Source organism: Etheostoma spectabile, chromosome 24 (assembly GCF_008692095.1).
Source record: "Etheostoma spectabile isolate EspeVRDwgs_2016 chromosome 24, UIUC_Espe_1.0, whole genome shotgun sequence".
NCBI classification, from domain to species: Eukaryota; Metazoa; Chordata; class Actinopteri; order Perciformes; family Percidae; genus Etheostoma; species Etheostoma spectabile.
The window spans coordinates 5,593,782-5,603,585 of record NC_045756.1 but is presented as its reverse complement, the minus strand read 5'-3'; the positions used below and the strand labels follow the sequence as shown (position 1 = coordinate 5,603,585).

The 9,804-nt window shown below is 41.7% G+C and overlaps 1 long non-coding RNA gene across 1 annotated transcript; it reads left to right on the top strand.

Annotated features, from left to right (window-relative positions):
* The first annotated feature begins 380 nt into the window (after positions 1–380).
* On the top strand, positions 381–8,848 carry LOC116674212 (uncharacterized). Its single transcript, XR_004328010.1, has 3 exons — positions 381–392; positions 5,532–5,539; positions 8,773–8,848. It is a non-coding gene; the product is annotated as an uncharacterized LOC116674212 (long non-coding RNA).
* Positions 8,849–9,804: the final 956 nt, after the last annotated feature.

The window sequence follows — 9,804 nt, the reverse complement described above, 5'->3', positions numbered from 1 at the left end:
TGTCGAACGTCCCCCTCTCCCCCCGCCCCCCCTGCCATGTCTCTCCCCCAACAGGCTAAATACTCCTCTCTCCACAGAGTTGTAAGTAGCTCGCCTGGTCACCCAGGGTCAGTCTGGTTTGTTGATTTAATCCTTGTCTGATGTTGTGTCAGCTCGTAGCCAGGCTCAAATGACTGCAATACCGGGCCGACCAGGCCTCTCTCTGTTCATCTGTCTGATAACACCTCTCCTCAGAGCCCGCCACTCCGATCTGATCTGAAAGCTGATGAGAAGCAGCAGCAGCTAGGTACCAGTGTTTTATGGAGAAGGTTTAAGATCTGGCATCCAGCTAGGTGGAGTGGGGTGGAGTGGAGTGGAGCAAGGTTCACAGCAGAGAAGAGTACAGTTGAATTGTTAAGGCTGCTCTACAATGCATCGCATCCAACTGAAATATTGGTGAAAACAGCTTCACAATCTGTACACTTTACAACATTTTCTAATGGCTTAGAACACCTTACGTACATACTCTGTGCATGTGATTTATAATTTACCAATGCTGGTAAACTCATTGGCTTATGCATGCTTCTCCGGCACGCAAAGGCATGTGCAGATAACAACTTTATATCCAATTATAGAGGCATGTTAGCAACATGTGTGACTTTGGAAAATGGAATTATATCATATGAGTGAATTATTCATGTCTTAAGTATCATGAAAAAGAAAATATAGCCAATGTTGCTCTTCCACGATAAACATAGCAGATCTCTCAGTCACAGTGGTTTCATTCCATTATTTAACTGAATATATTAACATACACTGCGCTATTAACAACTGGGAGCTGCCCAGTACAAGTGCATCCCACTGCTGCAGGCCATTCAGAAGTTCCACTGGTGAAGCAAATTGAATGGCATCTCAGCTGCAGTTGTTAAAAGAGGACAGCGCATTATTCATTCATCATTCATTATTCATTATTCCCTCTGTCCAGATTTGAACTGGCAACCGTTTGGTCACAGATGCACTGGAGTCTGTTAAAAAATACTATTTCTTTAACCTTCTCGGGATTGTCACTATTCTGTGTAACTGCAGAAGTAAAAGCCCAACGCTGTCCTGCTTAAGCATGCTTATATACGAGTGAGTGTGTGTGTGTGTGTGTGCATCCTTTCATTTTGGTAATGGAAATGCTGGGAAGCCTTTAGTAGTTGCCACTGGTAATGGAATGAGAACATATGTATAATTTAAGGCTCTGCTACGGGCTCCCAATGGAACCAAGGCACGTACACATGCACACGCTCGTGCACACACATGCACATATGTACACGCAAGCGCTCGCACGCACATGCTCGCAAGTGCAAGCATGCAACTCACGCACACACAGACACACACACAAACAAGCAATCACACATATCCACAAGAAGCTTAATCACTGGCAGTGTTTCTTCATCTGAGTGAGTGAAAGTGGCACTAATACAGCACTGTAGTTTCAGCTCTCTCAAAGTCCCACCAAATATCCCTCTCTGCTTATTATTCCGCCAGTTGGCCTAGATGAGTCAAGACTACATAGCAAAAATGTGGAGCGAGAAAGACATGGTGAAAGCAGAGTTCAGCTTACTTTACGGAATAGCAGGGAGAGTTAAAGTAAAAGGGGAAGATTCAGGATTTGCGTACGCCTGTCCCATTGATCAGTAAGCGAGCCCTTACAGATGTTTCCTTACTGGGATTTGGGTAACAGAGAAATTGGCACAGCTCTGGCTTTAGCATTTGTAAGTGGGTGCCTGTGTGAGTGTGTGTGTTTGCGAAACGGCAAAGTTTCATCAAGACCTTTATCCCGAAAATGTCAGTGACGCCTCCTGGCCTCACGCTGTAATGCTGTGAGTGTGCTGGTGCTGCTTCTAAAGATTTTTGTCTTTATTTTATAATTCGATGAAATTGTTCATTGACTTTCCCTTCTGAATGCATATCAGGCGATATAGATAATTTAACAAATATAACTCACATTATTCACATTGCACTGATTAATGTTGTAACCCACAAGTAGACATGAAAGTAACTGACATTTTCAGGGTGTCAGTGAACATGTTGGAAGCTTAAAAGCTGTGAAGCCTGTCAATCACTCCAACTACCTTGACATTGATTAGTGTGAGATAATGAACCAGCGATTGGCAGAGAGTAAGGTGTTAGGTTTTTAGTAGTGAGCTCTGATAAACGGACTGTACACTACCTGCCCAGCACCAAACAGACTTGACTAGACAGACTGACATGGGCAGATATTTCCCCTAAGAAGTTGGTGGAGACCAAAACAAAGCTAAAAGCTGAGTGAAAGTTGGACTCACATTTGCATCCACTTAAATAAATGTGAATGTTGCTTTGTGTCAGTTCAATGTGCAAATAGGCAACTGTATGCTAAATCATTAGCCATAACAACATTCTGCAGTGATAATATGCTATAAAACGTTGCGTTTACAGATTGTTCTGTTGCCCTCAAGTGACATCACAAAACATGTAAGACTGTTTTAACAAGCTACTTATGTAAATATCTAACTGAATGGCCTGTTTTTCTATTATAAAATATCCAGGTTTCAGTGGAAAAAAATACTTTCATGTAAAAAGCAAGGTAAGCTTCTGTTTATGCTTGGAATTTATAATGCAGAACAATCTGGGTATTAAAATGCCACAAATCGAATGCCTATAAAATTAAGCCTCTTGTGCAAAGACAAAGGGATAATTTAAGCCTGACCAAAGCATTTTGATGATTTCATGTTATAAATGGGGTTTAAACACATCAAAGAAGATATATGTCAGGATAAAATATGTTTTTAGCATCATTTGTACACAAAAAGCGCTCCACATTGTTGCTCTTTTTTGTTGCTCTTTTTGCCCTTTAATTGGTGTTTGCCAAACGACATTTCAAAACACATTTGACTGTCATATCATTAACATCCACTCACTTTCCTTCTGTTTGTGCATGCAATTTGCATTTGATTTGTATCATCAAGCTATAATTTATGTGTTTGAGTGAGAGAGTGTGTGTGTGTGTGTGTGTGCTCGCTTGCTGCAATAGGACACAGGCCGCCAAGCGATGAGTCAGGACATCATGATGACTGCACGGCATTGTGGAGAATGGTCTTCTGCCTCACGTTCCCCCCCCCCCCCTGTCAAAACAGCTTTGTTGTGTCTTCTCTCCGAGCTGGAAAGTCCCCTTCTTGACAGATTCCCAACAGCGGTCCACAAAAGGGCCATGTTGTACAGCGACTATCCGCTCTCCTTTTCCCTTTTTTTCTGTCCCTTTTTTTGTTTTACAATGGAGTGTGAGAATGCAATCATCACAGCCGTTTCAGATGGAAGACGACAATTTGGAAAGGGAGCGAGAGGAGGCACAGTCCCTTGTAGGTCTATGAAGAGCTCTGCCAGACCACAACAGAGAGACGAGGGAGGGAGAGGACAGAGAGCGGAGCAAAAATGATAAAGAGACACGGGGAGGGGGACAGAGACAGAGAGCAAGCAGAGGAGAAAAGATAGATGGAAAATTGCACGAGCAAACGTGTGATGGATGAACTTGGGAATGACTGGAGGAGAGAAAAAAGCATCTCTTCTACTGCCGTGGCAACCCCTGACGATGTCATTTCCTTCTGGTTCGTACTAACAGACCCCCCCCCCCTGCGAGCCCTACAAACACCGAACACTCCACCCGCCCTCATACATGCAAACAGACACCCACTTCCCTTCTCATTCTATCAATCTCCCCTCCCTCTCCCCGCGTTAGCATGGAGTCTCCCTCGAGACTGATTACGGTGGTCTCTGCGTGCACATGTGTCCGCACAAGAGAGTGTGTGTGTGTGTGTGTGTGTGTGTTTTTTCTATCGCCACTTTTCTATTTCTTCCATTTGTTTCCCCCCGCTCATGGCAGACACTTTCTGTAATAAAGTAAATGAGGTTGGGAAATGGCAAGACTCAAGGTGATATTTCAGCAAGCAACTCCCCAGCAACAACACTGTGGGGGAGGCAGGCAGCTGAGCGTCTGAATGAGATGTGTGTGTGTGTGTGTGTGTTATGTGGACTGGAATGTAGTATTTGCAGAAGCTTGTTTCATGTGAGTGTGCATGGAGTGTTTGCATGCCAATGTCTGAATGCTGGGGTTGTCCTTGCAGACAATTTTCTTTATTGTGATGTGTGTAGAGGTCTTATTACAGACAAGAAGGCCCACCTTGAAAAACTAACCCCAATCAAATAAAAAACAAAACAATGGCTGTGCAAAAGCAGAGTCTGTGTTCCCAACAGCAACTTACGACTTGTGCTATTGTAGTGCTTAAAGGAGGCACATAGAAATAAAGGATCTAATTCTACAGCCAGCAGAGAGGATGTAGATCAGGCTGGGGTGACGGGGTTCACAAGCTACCTCTGCACGGCTAAGGGAATCACTTGAGGTTGAGGTATCTATGCCAAACACGCTATATCTTCACACAAGCAGTTAGACCCACGCTAAGTGCTAAGCGTCTGTTGTATAATGAAAAAAAAATATTGAAGCTCTCCTTCGATATTTACCACAGGGCCCTCCCACCATTTTTTCTTGTGTTACTCAGAGGCAATTTATTATGGAGCTGACTTTTATTATTCCTCAGCTGAATGCCTGTGAGGATGCAGAAGGAGTTTGCCCACAGTTAATGCCAACAGCAACAACAACATCAAGAACTGTAACCCAGAACCTTTTACATTTTTACTTTTTATTTACATGGAAGACACTAATAAGCTGCAAAATGGAAAATGTAGGATCCAATGTTTTTGACCCTTACAAAGGACTAAGAGTCCCAAACTTTATGGATGTGCAGTTCTAAATAGTTGCTGTACCTCTATAAAGGGGCTGTACTCAACATTCAGAACATTGTAATAGTAGAAAACAACGTTTTGCTTTGTAAAAATGGGTGAGTAACGGCGTCCTGAACAGAGAAGTCCCACTCCCTCGGTGTGTGTTGTAATCCGAGTTTCTTTTTTTTCAGTTTGAGTACAGCTCCTTTAATTTCTTGTTCTTTTGAAAGTCTTTGGATACATTATTAGATTCAATGATACTGTAGCTTTTGGGATTTAAGTCCTGGATCGCAAATAGTTTCTTATGCATCATGATCATTTTATTCTCAGTAGGCATTTTTAATGCCCCTAAGTGCTACTTAACAGCTTCGTCTCCAAATAAAAGCCATTTGAAGATAAAATACTGTATATGGTTTTGAAAATGATCCAATAACCATTTTATCGCAATGATATTTTTCCCCCTTTTATGTATTTACTACAAAGTGTACTTGCAATTCATATAAAGCAAGGTCAGTAGTCAGAAGTTACTCTGGCAAGCTTTGGCTGGAAAAAGAAAGAAAAAAAGTGCCCTCCTTGTTAGGTGCCATTCCTTTTTGACATTCCGATATTATTGTAATATTTGCAATTGACATTGTTTCAATCATTGAAGGATAGACTGCTAAAGTCAATAAAGTCAATGGGGGAAAAGAAACAAAAAACGCATTTAAACTTAATCCAAGACATCGACCGTAAAAATAGTCACACATAGAAAGTAAAATGTGTAAATAAGAGATGTTTGGAAAAAAAGCTGGGAAGTGTAGTTTTTAGAAATGGCTGCTCTAACAGGAGTGATTAGTACGTAAGTATTTTCAGCGGCAGATTCATACACAGTTCCTGCTCTAGTAAGCAGCAGGGTGGTATATTTGTTATTGATTCAACTAAAATAACGCGCCTTTACATCAGTGGAACATGTCACAGAGTGCAATAGTGAGACCCGGTGTGTGTTTCTGGCACAAAGGAAAAAGATAAATCAGGATATTTGTTCAGTGGCATCAATTTATTCAGGGTTTTGGTCTCTTTTTATTTTGTATTAAATCACATTTATCAAGCATTCCAAAATAATAATATATTTGCATTCCATTAATATATTTGCAGTTGAAACTGCTACATCTTTATATAACAGCCATGCTATTTTCCAGCAGCTCGTTGTATACAAACAAGGATTCACCAATGCAGCAACTATCAGAATTTTCTGAATGAAAGGTCAATGCATCGTTGTGTCTAAAATTAGCTCGGGCCTGCTAAGTCTCGCCACTTTGCAGTCAAACACAGCAAGAACTGAATGAATCTCACCCTCTCCTTCAAATAAATGAAGTGTTTAGGTATGCAATATGCTATTTTCTGTGGATGAGGTGAGATTATACTTTAATTATCCCTGCAGGAAAATTGGGCCATTGCAGAAGTAGGGAGGGGGATATGCTGTACATAAGAATAAGAACAGTATATTTAAGATAAAAACACAAGCCTTTCCAAAATAAGAACTGACTGAAAATACCCATGGGCTAAACTATGTCTACATTATTAATGCATGTGTTTTTTTTGACAGTTGAGGTTTCAACTTGTCTTGCTACGAGTAAGTGGATTTCTTTTTTTTCTTTTTTTTTTTACAGTTCTTACTAGCCCCAGCAAAGCCCGCCATTTTTGTCCCTGTGAGTGTGTTCTTAAAGATTATGTAATCGTTTATGATTTTGGACCCCTGGCTGCTTCAGCTGACAAGCTCTTGCTAAGAACAGTGCTCTAAATTCTTCCCCTCCAGGGGTCAGGTTAGCTGTGAGCTGGCGCTCGCCGACCGTTTCCATGAGTTCCGTGTCTCCTCCTATCCCAGTCAGACTCGCTCTCACTCTCAAAAACACAAGTCAAATGCCACCACACAGACAATTCTGCAGTTCACAAATAATCTGTCTCTGACAAACACACACACATACACATATATATATATATATATATATATATATATATATCTTTTGCCATACACAAACATCCCTTCATGAGCAAAGTCCCAATCATTCATATGCAAGCTTACATTTTCACACCCACTTTGACATTTTGCATGATGAAATGACAGTGGAAGGACGATAATGTCAAGCGCAATAGACGTCCACAGGGACAACACACGTACTTGGGCCTAGTTTGTGATGCGGAGTGACACATCATGCAGTTCCGTAGGTATGCCATTTGTAAAGGTTAGATTGTGATTTGGATGACACTGGAAGGCACATCCAACAGAGAGAGGGAGACAGACGTGGCAGAGAGGAAGACCGAGACCAACGGGAGAAAGAGAGACAGATACAGAGGAGAGATCATTATTTGGCATGTCCAAAAGGCAAGCAGGCAGCCTGTGTGTGTTTTCTGGGCAAGCAGCTCCACCATTCCCCTCAAAGTCCTTTTCAATAATGTAAATGTCCCTCACTAGTGGGCCTGTCTCCGCTCTGTGCTTAATTGTTTTTGGCCTGTTATGCCTTTGTTCCCTTGCACCGAGTCGGAGACTGTGTCAGTTGCTAGCTCCTGTTTGTTTATTTTGTCTCTGTATGTGTGTGCCTTGCATAGATGGTGTATCACTTTGTTTGTGCATTTCTGTCAGGAAAAACGGGTTTGTTTTTGTTAATATCACAACACCGAGCTTAAAATCAGCAGGAGAGTCATATGAATACAACATTAGTAGGACAGGAACAGTGTAAATTAGGGGACAGTAGAATAAGCCTTGAAAAGAAAAGAAAAAATGAGAGAGAGGAACAGTCTGTACCAAACCCAGAGACAGAGCTGCATGTTGAAAGTCGTGGAACTATAATAAGGGAAAACAAGGAATAAGCCCAGGGACTAAAGAACAAGGGAAGTAAAAAAGAGTGCTGGAATGTGAACAGGAATATGAAGAAAAGGGCTATAAAGAGGGGGGAAAGAGAGGGAGGCAGTCTATTTGTTGGGCTTGTGTAGTGCAACCTCCCCAAATCCACACACACACCACCACCACCACAACCACACACACCCGACAGACAGGCCTCCCTGCGGGTTGTTAGCCATGCTTGCAGAAATACAGCTTCATTTCTGTTGACAGCCGGAGGAAAATAATTGGCCGATAACAAATCATCAGAATGCAGGCGATATGTATGATTTTCTCACCCAGTTCTATCTGAAACAATCAGCCACAGTGTAAACAACTCAACGTAGGGATCGTTTCATTTCTGTCAAGGCGGTGTAGGAAGGAAAGTTTGGATTTGCCTACACACGCACACACATTGATATTATTGATTTCTTTGTCTGGATGTTTGTTGTGTGAGGTAGTTCACTTTCAGCTACAGACAAATGAGGATTTCGGAAAGGGGCCTTTGCATTTTTCATGTTTGTGCAGCCCAGTTTTGATTTTCAGAGTACTTGTGGCACTGGTATATCTTTATATCTTAATATGTTAAGCAAAATAACTAGAAATACCAAAACACTAGGGAGCCAAAGGGGAACAAAAACAAGTGATAGAAACCTGAAAAGCCTGCAGGCAAGTCTGTAAAATGTGCATTACAATTTTTAACAAGTTGATATTTGGCTTAATATTTGGAGCCGAAGCAAATGACTTTCACAGTTAGCTAAGTGTTGGGGTGATTCATGGTTGCTGTGAAAAGCTATTCATTTCACAAGTTGTTGTTTTCGAGGTATGGCTGAGCAAATGGTAGTCATTTGTCTACATATTAAGACGATAACATCTCCGGGTACGTCTAGAGGTCGAACCAAACGTTTGGAGTTCTTGAGTTGTCATTGTTGAGTAATTTAAGCTCCTTTGCAAGGTCCAATCTAAAATCTAGAAGGTTGAGCAGGATGCACTTTGCCGGGGTGGGGGGAGGGGGATGTCCCCCCTTTGAAATATTTTTATCCCCAGTGGGGACAAAATGTACCCCCCCTCAAAGGGATCAATGCTACTTCACCAATAGGCCATGTATTGTATACCCAGCTAAGTGCTCTAATGAGAACTGTGAGCCGGCTACAGACAATGCCAGATGACGGTCCTTTCAGAGGCCATGACAGTTGAGTTTAGCCGAAAAAAAACTGCCTAAGTTTAGGCACCAAAACTACTAGTTAAGGTTAGGAAAAGGATCGTGGGCGAAACACTCCCGGGGAACAAACAAGTGTTTCTCGGATTAAAGTATTTTGTTTTTGCCGCAAAGTGAATTCCGCTCTCCGGCTTGAAAGCGCTGTTTTATGTTGACACCAAGTTGGTGAGTGGAACTATCCTTGGTACTGAAAAGGGGATTTCATTTTTTTGCATTTTTGTTTTGTTATGCATGATCAAAAAAAAATCTTCTTCACAAATCGCATATTGATGATGTGGGAATTAGCACTCCAACACAGTCCTGAACAGTCCAATTGGTTGTGATGTGTTCACATTTCTTGCAACTCCCACTACAGAGATGATTCAGTCTTGTATCACTTGACCCGCTCAGGGTTTATTCATCAACCAGCGACTGTTTATTGACTAAGAATCTAAATTTGAGAAATGTTTTTTTTATCTCCAAAAGGAACAGATCTTAATGTAGGCAACATTTTGATTTAGAAGAGGAGATGCATTGCGTTGCTTCATGATTGATCCCTTATGAATTGCATAATCACAAGCCTTGCTTGTTGATCTCTTTTACTCCCGTCAGTCTTCCTCATGACTGGATGGCAACTGCATTTAAATTTACCAACCAATTAGCCGTGACCCTCGAGTTTTCAGCCGAGCGTAGTTGGATGGTTATAGCTGTTGAATTTCATCCTCGCTACATGTTCTGTAACAGAGTGATACAAATGGAGCACAGCGCAAACTCATCCAGGAAGACTTCTAAACTTAATCACTTTTCTCTCTCTTTAAACTGAACAGCTGTTAGAAGTGTTCACTTTTATTGTAACCAATCAGAAGCGGCCGTGGATTTCACGAGCCAATCACAGCACGGCATCCCTGTTTTAGAGCTGCCTCTCTCTGCTGCTTAGTTGTCATTTCAGGCTTCTTCCTCCTCCCCTTGC